Source organism: Cavia porcellus, unplaced genomic scaffold, assembly GCF_034190915.1.
Source record: "Cavia porcellus strain 051 isolate PalLab524CR breed Dunkin Hartley unplaced genomic scaffold, mCavPor4.1 scaffold_42, whole genome shotgun sequence".
NCBI lineage: Eukaryota > Metazoa > Chordata > Mammalia > Rodentia > Caviidae > Cavia > Cavia porcellus.
Window position 1 is genome coordinate 7972088 of NW_026947525.1, and position 13239 is coordinate 7985326.

A 13239-nucleotide genomic window follows, 5' to 3' on the forward strand; every position below is an offset into this window, starting at 1 on the left:
GGCCAGCCTCAAGCATACTCTGCTCCTGCTTCACAGCCCCCGCAATGGCTGGGATCCCAGACTTGTGCCACCAGAGCCACATCTGGAACTGTGTATCTGTGCCACATTTTTCCTATTCACTTAAGTTTGGGGTCTCAACAAGAGATGTGTGAGAGGCTGGCGCCACCCAGAGTCTAAATCTGGGAAGACAGCAGCAGTGGTCCCGCCCCCTAAGACCCCCAGAATAATGACGCTGCGCAGGCGCACTGGAGCTGTTGCGTCGCCACGGCGCAGACAGTGACATCATCAGATGGTGCAGGCAAGGGCCACGTGGAAGACCGACAAAGAAAGACTGAACAAGTATATTTGCTGTGTGCACAAAAAAGATTTCTAGGTGGCTTTGCGTTCTTTTCTTTCGAGATGGTGCTGACACAAGCGTGTTACGCTGCGGTGGACTTTTCAGCGAGCCGATGCCCTCCAGGCTTCCTCCGAGGAACTCATCCCGAGCGACATGGAGAAGGTAACTCCAGAGCCGCGCGACCCCTGCTCTCTGGCTGCACACTTGAGCATTATCACCCAGTGCTCTTTCTTTAGGTCACAGAGGTCCTGTGGGCCATCCATCACAGTTCTAAAGAAAGCAAACAGACCGACAGATGCTCTATCCAAAGATGAGGAAAGAAGAGTTAGCGCTTGGGGGAGGTTTAGGGAACCTCACAAGTAAAGATATGTGGGGTCCCAGGTTGGCTCTGGAATAGGAAAAGGTCATTAATGGGCGAACAGATGAAACCCTCATGAATTCTTTTATGTAGTAATACTGTGCAAATATCAGTGTCTTACTTTGAGTTCTTTGTGTTTTATTTGTGGTCACAGGTACTGTTAGAAGCTCATTGTAGCATTGCCTAACACTAAAACCGTTTCAAATAAAGGGTTTAAGGTAAAAGTTACACATAAAGTATTTCATGTTGCAGAATAGTTGATATTGCAGGGATTTTTTTTTGATCCATTGTGATAATCTCTGCTTTTCAATTAGTAATATGTTTTTTGGTTTTTTTTTTTTTTTTTTTTTTTGTCTTTTTACCGGTATCGGGGATCGAACTCACGGCTGCCTGCTTGCAAGGCAGTGCTTATGCCGCTGAGCTAAATCCCCAGCCCCTAGTAATATGGTTTTAATGTGCTTTTAGATTCAAGTTTGACTTAAGCCTATCGTGTAACTATTGATACACTCTGCTCTGTTATCTTTTTCTTTCTTGTCTTCTATTAGCTTAATCGTTATTTTCACAGTCACTTTTTTGCCCAGTGTTATTGCATGAATGGGTCAAATCAAACCTGCCGCCTGGTTTTTGAAATACGGCTTTATTAGAATCCTAGGTTTTTACCGCTGGCTCACATTTGCTTTCATGTTTCAGTGGCAGAGTTCAAGTGAGGGACACATCTGGTCGTTCGGAAAGCTGGCTAAATCTGTCTGATCATTCATAGAAAGAGTTTGCCGATTTCTGATGGAAGTTCCATAAGCGTCTTTGTTTAGGTCCCCCATACTATTATTTTTAATAAGCATTCCTAGTATTCTGCCCCAGTCACAGATTTCTGACCCTCCAGCAGGGTCAATTCTGCTCCCATCCAGGCCAGAGCTGGGCTCCATGAAGAGCAGCAGTGCTGTGCCTGCAGTGGCTCTGAGCTATGGGCCCTTCTGCTTTGCCTCCTCAGCTCTGGGTCACCACCTTCACTATTGGTGCTTGACCACTTTCTATGTTCCAGGACTTTAAAGGGTCTGTGTGGCATCGTGTGAGCTCCCACTGGAGGGATGCTACTCGTTTTTCATAGAAAAAAAAAACAGGTTTAGTGGGCCAAGTGGCTTGCCCAAGTCCTGTGTTTCTGTCTTCAGTAGCAGTGGCAGGCCCAGGTCTGCGCCAAGGCTTTCTGGGTCTCCAGTCCCCATGTTACTGGAGCTCCAGCTGCCTCTGCTGGCTATTCCTGTGTGTTTGTGTGTCTACCCCTGCCTGGGAGAAGCATTAGCAGTTACTCCTAGCCAGCATCACCGCCTTGGGCCTGCATGATGACAATCAACTTGTGTCTATAGAGAAAAAGGTCATTCTGAAAAATCAATGAAACAAGTACTACATGTGAAAAACTGACATTTGGCATTTGAGTTTCATTATGATATCTTCCTTGTTGATTTTGCTTGAATCAAGATATAAAGAAATCTCACACATTACATTTGGTGAAACAGTCCTTTTATTTATCCCTTTTCAATTCTTCATTCAGTGACAATATAAATACAGGACTCAGGGTATAGGTCAATTGTAGAATGATTGCCTAGCAGGCACTAGACTCTGGGATTGATCCTTAGTGCTGGATAAACAAATAAATTAAAAGGAGACAGTACAAATATATACAACAAATACAATGTGGATGTACCACAGCACATAATGTGGTTTAGGTGAGTGCATAGCTTGTCAAAAGATGAGATCCCTGGTTTCTTGAAGAACCCATTGTGCTATGATACAGGCTGAGCTCAGTGCTGTTGGTAGTCCTTCTTCCAACCCTGCCCCACTCATCTGTCTCCCAGGAAGGTCATTGCCCCTGAAGATTAGGGGGAGTCACGTCCTGTGTTCATGTGGCTTGTCTCCTGCAGAGTAAAGCTCTTTGCATGCTTGTTCTGAAATAGCGGGAGCACCTGGAAATTGCCAACAGCATTAGAGGTGAGAGGCATCTCCAAAGTCCTTCTGCTTGCTTTCCTCAGGTCTGGATCACCAATGGCAGACTGACTTGGAGTGCTGTTTGCAAAGACTGAGGAATTGGATTCTGACAACTCAGTCAAAGGCAGACACAGAAATGTACAACTTGGGTAGAGTCACTAATGGAAACCTGAAGATAGGCCTTTAAGGCTTCAGCTGTAAGTTTGTGTGTGTGTGTGGGGGGGGTTCAGACAGGCTGAACGAACCTGTGTTGCTTCTTCCAAATTTCAAGATAGAATGATATTTAATTGTTTTGGGTTTCATTAAACATTTTAGTAAAAGCATATTGAGGATACAGCAGATACCATGGTAATAAAGGGGAGTGCTTTGAAAATGCTATTCCACAGACAGAAAGTATAGCTCTCAGTGTGTTGAGCTGTGGTGAATTCAGGGGCAGTGCACTTGATGAAGATTTCAGCCTTGTTGGTGAGGGCAGCAGCAGCCACCAGAAAGGGCAGCACAGCAGATGTCCTAGTTAACTGCTGTGACAGGCCACCCTGGGATTCCTGCCTGAAATCTTCCTCTTACTCCCTCTTCTGCACACCTACACCTCCGTTTGTCCCTGGTTTGTTCGGTTCAGTTGAGCACAGGGTCCTCAGTGTTGCCACCTTCTGCCTTTGGCACGTCCATGGCCACTGCTGTGTGCTCATTGTATTTAGGGACCCTGCTCTCAGGAGAGTATGCATTTCCATGTCAGTTGCCTGGGATCATAGCTCCCTCTACTGTAGGAAATGCTGTTCTCTCTAGCTTGATCCCTATCTCTAATCATTTCTGTTGTGTTGCCTTGAAAAAGCCTGACAGCCCTTAATAAAAATATTCTCTGCCTCTTCCAGCCTCTGTCTCTCATACTTTATTTATTTATTTATTTTGGGGTACTGGGAATTGAACTCACAGCCTTGTACTTGCCAGGCAGACACTTATGCCATGGCATCTTGTCTCTGACTGTTACGCCACCTTTTATTTCATTTGTAAAACTGAACACAATATTATATCATCTTGTTTATAGTTTATCTCCCTAACCATAGTGTGAACTCCAAAAATATAGGAAATTAGTGTTTTCTGTACTGTCCTACCAGATGCTGAGTGAATGAATTGCATGTTTGTGAATGAAGAGCAGGATGGTTTGCATTCATCAGATAAAGGCTTGTATTTCCTGTTTTCCAGGCTGCATAGTCCACTTGTGAACACCAGGGTTTCCATCCATAAAAGAGAAGCCAGAGGTGGGGAGAGGTGAGTTGCCAACTGCCGTCCTGTAGCAGCTCTGTACCAGCATGGGTCTGGCCTGTGTGTCCCACTTGTGTGAGCCTTGCTGCTAGCAGCTCAGCATGCACCTGGCCAGAAATTTATCCAGGCCTCTCTACTGCATCATCATCCCTGGAAATTAGCAGTACAGCAGCTTGAAATGTTGCATGCTCTGCACTAGGGACTGGAGTTGGGTTAGGAACCTTCCTTCACTGCAAGGCCATGATTGAGTAAGGGGAGGATTCAGTTGTCCACCATGAATACAGGCTGGGGGAGTTTCAGAGATGTTGAGGTTCTGATAAAGCATAAGCATGGGTCTAGGGCCTCTGTCTGAATGGCTTTTTATTTCTGGAGTGAAATAATTTTGGGGATGGGAAATAATTCATACAGCATAACATGTTCAACATTTTCCATTCGAAAATACACACTGGTTACTTTTTTAAAAATTCAATTTATTTTATTTTTAATCCATTTTATTTTAAAGAGAAAAAAAATTCAAAATGCATCAATCAGGGAAACAATGGACATATATTGTGCATTGTGATCCCCAATTCATTAACCTAGAGCACAAGATATCTACATTCAATTGTCCAAACAATGCCAGCACAGATCTTTCTCTTTAATGCGCTCAGAGAAATCAGCACTGTAAGTATCTTAACTACACACACACACACACACACACACACACACACACACATAGATGTTGTTTTTTTCAGCTCACAGTAGTGAGACAATACAGTGTATGCAGTGTTTACATATGAGTCTTAATTTAGTTTACTTAGGAGTGTGGCCTCAAATTACATCCATTTACCTTTAAAAGGCTCTAGTTTATTCTTCTTTATGTCTGAATAGTACTCAGTGTGTAAAAGCACCACAACTTTTTTTATCCATTCCTCAGTCAGTGAGCATTTAGATTGTGTCCAAGTTCTAGCTATTACAAATTGTGCTGCTGTAAACATGGGTGCACATATATCAATGTGATATGATGTTTTTAATTCTTTTGGAAAGATACTCAGAAGGGGAATAGCTGGGTCCAGTGGTACCTGTAGTCCTAATTTTTTGAGGATTCTCCACACTGATTTTCACAGTGGTTGTGCCAGTCTGCATTCCCACCAACAGTGGAGAAGGGTTCCTTTTTCCCCACCACCCCTCCAGCATTTGTCATTGCTTGATTTCTTGATAATAGCCATTATTTCTGGGGTGAGGTGGAATCACAGTGTTTTTTTTAATTTATATGTCTGAAATGACTCATGATGTTGAACATTTCATCATATATATATTTTTTTGTTGTTTCTATTTCTTCACCTGAGAAGTGTGTATTCATCTCAGATCCCTATTCTTGGATTGGGTCTTTACATATAGGAGGATGGATTTTTTTGTTGTTGTTGTTCTATGTTCTCAGTGGTCATCCTTTGTCTGAGCTATACCTGGCAAGCATTTTCTCCCATATCATGGGAGAAAATCTCTTCACTCTGTTGGTGGTTTCTCCTGCTGTGCAAAAACTTTGTAATAGAATGAAACTTTGTAATAGAGATCCCAGTTGTTGATTCTTTTTGGTAGTTCCTGTGCAATTGTTGTTTTGTTCATAAAGTCTACCTGCACCACAGTGTTTAAGGCTTTTACTTACTTTGTCTACCAGCAGATTTAATGTTTCTGTTTTAATATTAAGATCTTTGATCTACTCTGGTTTTAGCTTAGTGCACAGTGAAAGACATGGGTCCATTTTTAATCTTCAGCATGTGCTGAGCCAGTTTTTCCAGCACCTTTTATTTTATTAAGGAGGCTGTCTTTCTTCCAGTGAATGAGTTTGGTCCATTTCTAAATGATAAGTTGGCTTAGTCTCTCTGTTTTGGTTTCTTCTAATCTGTTCCATTAATCTTCAGGTCTGTTTTTAGTCAATACCATGCTCTGTTATCACAGTAGATTTATAGTATAATTTTGACCATTTTTTAATTATGGTTACTGAACTGTACATCATGACCTTGAGCATTGCAAAGCATTTTCTTTACACTGGAAGAAATGCCAGCCCCTCCTAACCTCCACCTCTTAGAAGCTGTTATTTTACTTTGTGTCTCTATGGATTTGATCACTAAACATTTCATATCAATTGCTCATAGAGTAGATCTTTTGTGTCTGGCTTCTTCAATGGTAAACTCTTCTCAAGATTCATGTGTCTCAGGGCATGAGTGAGTAAGTACTACATTCCTTCTTCAGAAAAAAAAATTGTTTTTTCTTTTTGAGAAAGGGTCTCACTCTGCAGATCAGGCTGGCCTTGAGTTCACTTTGTAGTCCAAGGTGGTCTCAAACTTGCAATGATCTTCCTGCCTCAGCCTCCTGTATGCCGGTATTACTGGCATGTGCCACCACAACTGGCTCCAAAAATATTTTTGACAATACTGGGGATTTAATCTAAGGACACTCGACTATTAAATAGTATCCCAATATTTTTCCCTTTTATTTTTTGAGACATGGCCTTGCTAAATATCTGTGGTAGGCCTGGAACTTGTGGTCTTCTTGCTTTGTCCTCCCTCATTACTGGGATTACAAGCATGTATCACCAACCTGGCCCCCAGCCCTTGTAGTCAGGGATTGCAAGGAGAACGATTACATACAGGACACAGAATTTATATTATTTCATGATGGTCACCCAGAATTAAATACAAGAAAGGGCCAGGAATCTGTCCAAAACACTAAAGACCTAGAAAATCGAGCCAAGGCCTGGAATCCCATGGCAGTATCCTGAATGTGTCCAGCTGAAGACCTAGAGCCCATGACAGTGTCTCATGGAAGTCTGTTTCATGGATCTACACCAGGAAGCTCCCAAGGTCAGCAGTGGAAGCCAGAAACTATGCCAGTGCCGTGAAGGATCTGTGCCAGTAAGCTGAGGGTTCTACATGTGAGTTAAGAAGCAATGCTTAAAACAAGGACCAGGGCTCCCCCAGAAGCACCCCAGTCCTCCTCAGTGACAATGAGGTCCTTAGGTCCTCTGATGATGAGAACAGTTGAGTTCATATCAGAAAGCCAGCTCTCCTGGAGATTAAACACACATCTTCCCCTCTGGACCCAGGCAGTGATGCACAGTGTAGGGTCCAGAGCTCCCCCAAACTGAACCGCAGCCACTCTCAGTGACAAGGTCCCAAGCTCCCCTGCTGACTGTGGCTGGATTCATATGGGGAAGCCTGCATGACAGGCTCCTCCAGGAGAACAATTGCTCCCAACTGCAGCACAGGAGAGCTCACAGTGCTGTGCTCTTTTTTTCTCAGGTGGCCATCTGCACTCAGCACCACGCTGATTTAGTTCAGCTGGTGTTAAGCTGACCACTCGTTTTAAATCCATAACAGCCCTGTTTAACTTTTATTTTGAGATGGAGTCCTGCCTTAGGTCAGCCCCTTCCTCAGCTTCCCAAATGGCTGGGACTCTAGGCTCGCGCTATGACACCTAGTAACACTGCACGCCTACTCATGGTAGTATAGCATTTTTAATGAAACATTTTATGAATTGCTGAAGATTTGTTTGGGTTGTTTCCACTTTGGGGCTGTTGTCAGTAATGCTGCTGATGATAGGCTCAAATTCATATTCAGGTTTTGTGTAGAAAATATGTCTTCAGTTTGGATATAAACCTAAGATAGAATTTTGGGGCTGTGGCATGACTGTATTTATATTGAGGATCTGCCAGTGTGGTTTCCAAAGTGACTCTGCAGTTTTATATTCCCAGCAACAAAGTGTGAGGATCCCTTTTCCTTGGTCTTCACTGACACTTTTTTTTTTTGCCTTTTTCCTTTTTATCGGTACCAGGGATCGAACTCACAACTGCCTGCTTGCAAGGCAGGCGCTTATGCCACTGAACTAAATCCCCAGCCCCCCCTGACACTTTTTAATCTCTGGTTTTACGGTTACTCACAGGCAGTCATCTAGGTATGTTCAGTATCTTAGATCACAGATCTTGCATATTTTGTTTAAAGAAGTATGTTTCCAACCAGTGTGAAATGCATAGCTGTCATTCTAGCACACAGCAGGCTGAGACAGGTGAACACAAGCTCAGGGACAGCCTGTGTGACAGGGCAATTTCTAGATTAGACTAGAGTACATTCTGAGGTCCTGACTCAAAAAAAAAGACATTTTGAAATTTATTGCTCTAAAGTGAGTGGCTTTTGGTTGCTTCTCTGCCATAATTTATTGGTGACCTCAGATGAGGAATTTGACCCTGGAGAGCTCTGCCCAGATTCTCAGACAGGAGCAGAGACCAAAGTAGTCCTGCTTCTCTCTGGGGTGTTTTGAGAGTCAGATGACACTCAGATAAGGTTAAACAGTCTGCTTATTTGGATAAGACTGGCCCAATCTTGCACAAGTGGCTGCTTGTGAGTGCAGGACAAGGGGCTGGAAATGAGGATAGAGAGTGCTGGGGTTCAGCCCAGTGACATAAGTGTCTGCTTGGTGAGTGCAATGTCATGAGTTCAATCCCCAGAACTCCCCCCCTCAAAAAAAAGAGAGAAAGAAAAGAGGGGACAGGCTGTGCGCAGTGACAAGCTTTTGTTTTTCTTGTAATCCAGATGTTCACAAAACAAAGTTTTGTTACTCTCATGTATGTGGCCAGACGTGCTGCTGGGAAGCTGGCCTTGAACCTTGTCCCTCCAGCAACAGTGAGAAGCACAGGGTCCCTGTCATTCCAACACCGCATTTTAAGAAAAAATTTCTAGCATGATAGGTGATTGATTGAAAATGCAAAGAAAAATAGATAGTTTAAGTCCTTTACTCTTATTTTAAAAAAATTTATAGGGCCGTGGGTTTAGCTCAGTGGTACAAGTGCCTGCCTGGTAAGCACAAGGTCATGAGTTTGATCCCTGGAACCAAAAAATAGGTGCTTTTCTTGAACATTGAAAAATGCTGTGTTAGTAATGACCTCAGCCCACAATGGTTGCACTTATGTGGGGAGTGGGTCCATGCTCTTAGCTCCTCTTTCTTCATCCATTCCCCTCCCACTCTGCCTTCCTCACTGCATCTCTCGTCCCCTACCCGTCTATAGAGGATCCGCCTCCCTGTTTCCTCTTTTATTCTCTTCTTCAGTTTCTCTGTACTTGCTCATATATGAAACACTGTGCCTTATCTCAGCTTGTGAGTGTGATTTATGCCAATTAATATGGTTTAAGCTGGATGGATTTTTCTCTTACAGATGATTCACATATACCCATTTTTAGAACAGTAGTACTCTACAGAACATAAATAACCACATTTTCTTTGTGGTTTCATCTGTTGATGGACATACGGGCCACAGCCATGTTTTAGGTATTATTATTTGGTTTGTGGTAAGCATGAGTGTGTATATTGCATGGTTACACAATGTGTTCAACTCTTTGGGGAAGATATCTAATGTGAAAATAGCTGGCTCAGATGTAATTTGTTATTGTTAGTGTTTTTGAGACAGTGCCATACTGATTTGCATTGTGCCTGTACTAGTTTGAATCCACATCAGTAATGCAGAAGGGTTTCCTTATTTTCCACTAATGTGACAGCCACTCATTGGAGTGAGAAGGAATCTCCATGTTCTTTCAAACTCCATTTCTCTAATGGCCAGAGAAGTGAGTTTTAAACCATATGTACTTGTTTTGAAAAGTGTGTATTCATTTCAGTTGCATATTTCATGACTAGGTCTTTTACTGAGTGAGAATCTAATTTATTTTAGTTCTTGAAATATTTTAGATATTTGTCTGTCCAAATTCTCTTCCACATTCCATAGATTTTTCTTTCCTGTTGTGCAGAAACTTTTCAATTTGATGTAATTGCATTTGTTGATTGCTGGTGTTATGTCTTGTGTAGTCATAATGTTGTTTGGAATGTGCTTGCCTATGCATTATGTCTCCAAGAGTTACACCTGTTTTAGTTTCTAGTCGATAGTTCACATGTTAACATTTAGATCTTAGCTTCATTTTGACTTCTCTGATAGTGCATGGAGAGAGGTATATTTCTGAATTTAGTTTTCTGTATGTATACAGCCAATTTTTTTAGCATCATATGTTTGAAAATGCTGTATTATACCCTGTGTGTGTTTTTGATCCTGTTTATAGCCAGTTTTCCCAGCATTGTTGTTAAAGAGGCTATGCAAACTCTAGTGTATGGACTTTTATGACTTTTGTCAAAGATCTGATGGCTAATATGCCTGGGATTGTTTTGCATCCTCTGTTCCCCTGCACAAACTCACATGCTGGTTTTGTGCCAGCACCAGGTCTTTCTGTTCATCCTGGTATCTATGTACTGTAGCTTGGAATCTAGGTCCCGGATGCCTCTGGCTTTGCTCTTGACACACATGGGTTTTTGCTATTTTTGATGTCTTCTGGTTCCATAGGAGTTTTCAAATTGTTTTCTTTAGTTCTTTGAGGAACACAATTCGCATTTTTTTGGTACTGCATTAAATGTTTATATCAGTCTTGAAAGTCTATCCATTTTGACAATATTGGTCCTATCAAGTACAGGGAATATCTTTGCATTTTCTGATGTCATCTTCAACATTTTTCAGAGTACTATATTATTGTAGAGGTCTTTTACTTTCTGGGTTCATTAATTCCTAAGTATTTGATTTTTCTCTTTTTTTCCCCTTGTTTTGTTTTGTTTTGAGACATGGTCTTGCTATGCAGTTCACAGTTCAGGCTGAGCTCAATTCACTTTGTAGTGTAGCCTGGCATCAAAATCATGGCAGTCCTCATGTGAGAGCTAAGATTACATCATATCCAGCTAATGTATGACTTTTGGATGATTTGTTGCACTTTGTTTGCAAGTATCTTGTTGATGATTTTTGTGTTGGTGTTGATTAAGGAGATATGGGTGGAGCTCTCTTTTAATTGGGGGGTTGCTGTCTGGTTTGAGAATCAGGGTTATGCTAGCTTCTAGTAATCTTTTTAATAGTACTCCTTCCTTTTCAGTTTCATTAAAGATTCTGCAGAATATTGACATTAGATTTTCCTTTTTGCAGAATTCAGTAGCAAATCCATCAAGTATTGAGCTTTTCTTAATTTGTAGGTTTTCTTATACTGCTTGTTTTGATTGATACATTGTGTCAACTTGAGAAGTTTAAAAGTTTTACTGAGAGACTCAGCAGGGAGCAGGTTTCTTACTTTGTAAATAGCCTCATCCTGTGCAAGGCAAGGGCAGAAAGACATTGTCAGCGCTGCATCTGCCTTAGGGGTTGGGAGAGTAGCCTGAATACAATATAAAGCAGGAAAAGAGGCTTTTCTTTTTTGCCTTGGCTGCTGCCTTGAAGTGTTGCCTCAATGCCATGCCACCCTGCCTTGCAGCAACTGATTATGGATTGAAACCTCCAAAGTCTGTAAACTAAATAAAGCATTCCTTCATTTTTGGTGTTGGGCATTTTGTTCTAGCAATGAAAAAAAAAATAATCAAGTTACTTCTTCAATTTTGTTGTTTATTATTGAATTATTCAGGGTTTTTGTATCTTCTGGGTTGAATTTTTGTGATTTGTATGTATCTAGGAATCTATCCACGTCTTCGAGTACTCCCAATTTATTGGAGTACATGTTTTAAAGTTGCTAATAATCTGTTTTTCAGTAGTGTGCATTGTAATTCTTGTTCGTTTGTTATTGGATGCCAGTGATCGAACTCATGATCTTGTGCTTACCAGGCGCTTGCACCACTGAGCTAAATCCTCAGCCTTCAATTGTAATTTTACCTTTTCCATTTCTATTTGCATTGACTTACTGTGTTTTTTTTTAAAGATTGACTAAGGGTATGTTTTGTTCTGTTTTTCCAGTTCTGTAATGTTTTTATCATGATAGTTCTGCAGTATAATTTCCTGTTGATGGTTGTGATGCCTCCTGCCTTGTATTTGTTTTCCATAATTTGCTCTGTATTCTAGGTCCCTTTGGGTTACAAATGAATTTTAGGATTGTTTTCTCTAGTACTTAAATTACTCTACTGGTAGTTTGATTGAGATTGCATTAAACTTTTGTAATGGTTTAGGAAATACGGTCCTTTGTACAATATTGATTTTGCCTCAAATATTTCCTCAGTTAGATCAATTCCAAAGTATTAGGTTTTTTGGTGCAGTTGAGAAACAAAGACAGAGATAAAAGAAAACCTTTTTTTTCTGGCACGGGGGCTGCTGGAGTTTGCAAGGAACCTCAGAGGAAACAAAGCTGAGGAGTTGCCCTTCTGGGATAGGGACAAAGGTGGAGACTGTGGGTGGATAGGTCATCAGGCTGGCAGAGGGCTGCAGGACTTTTAGGCAAAAGGGGTGGAGACTACCTGAGGGGACCATGTTGGGGAGGGGGATTGGAGGACCTGTGGTGCACATGAAAGGGAGGCAGATGGTGTATTGTTTTGGGACCAGAAGACTTGAAGAGGAGTTAGTGTGGGTGAGAGGTGCTGTTGTTTTAGGGGTCAGTGCCATGTTGGGCAGGTATCCTACTGAGCCTGACAGAGTCTCGCACAAGTAGAACCCATCACAAAGCATTTCACTTGTTGTGATGCTGTCATGCAAGGTGTTTCCCCCGATTCTCCTCTTATCAGTGTTATTTGTATACAAGCATGCTATTAATTTTTGAGTTTTGACTTTGTACCCAGATACACTTTTGAATTTGTTTGTTAAATCTAGAAGTCTTTTGGTGGAGCTTAGGAGTCTTCTATGTAGAGAATCATGTCATCCATGAATAGTGACGTTTAACTTCCTTTCTTACCTTATTCCTGTTGTTTCTTTTACTTGTCTAGTTGATCTGACTAATGTTTACAGAACTATATTGAATAGGTGTTGTGATAATGGGCATCCTTGTCTTTTCCTGAAGTGAAAGCTTGCAGTGTTTGAACATCTCATATGATGTGGACTATTGGTTTGTCATAGAAGGCTTCCAATAGATTTGGATTTACTTTTTTTTATATATACTTGGAATTGAACTCATGACCTCATGCTTGCCAGGCAGGTGCTGTGCTGCTGAGCTATATCTCAACCAATGGACTTTGTATTTTAGTTTTCTTTAAGGTTTTTGTCACAGATGGGTGTTAGGCTTTGTCAAATGGGTTTTTTGCATCTATCAAGATGGTGATGTGGTTGTTGCCTCTGGTTCTGTTAATGTGACTTGCATATTGCATCATCCCTGTATCCTGGGATGAATTCTACTTGCATGCAATGTATAATCTGGTTGATGAATTGATGCATTCTGTTTGCCAGTATCTTACTGAGGGTTTTTGTATCTATGTTCATTAAGCAGATTTGCCTGTAGTTGTCAGATTTGTTTGGATCCTTTTCTGGTTTAGGTATCAGGGTAACTTTTGCTTCTGG

General features: G+C 41.5%; 1 long non-coding RNA gene across 1 annotated transcript in view; it reads left to right on the forward strand.

The window, feature by feature from the left end:
- Positions 1 to 262: 262 nt before the first annotated feature.
- Positions 263 to 13239, forward strand: part of LOC101787067 (uncharacterized) — a 30997-nt gene continuing 18020 nt past the window's right edge. The window contains exons 1-2 of the long non-coding RNA XR_216035.4: positions 263 to 499; positions 3879 to 3944. This is a non-coding gene — a long non-coding RNA (uncharacterized LOC101787067). The remainder of the gene's footprint in view (positions 500 to 3878; positions 3945 to 13239) is intronic.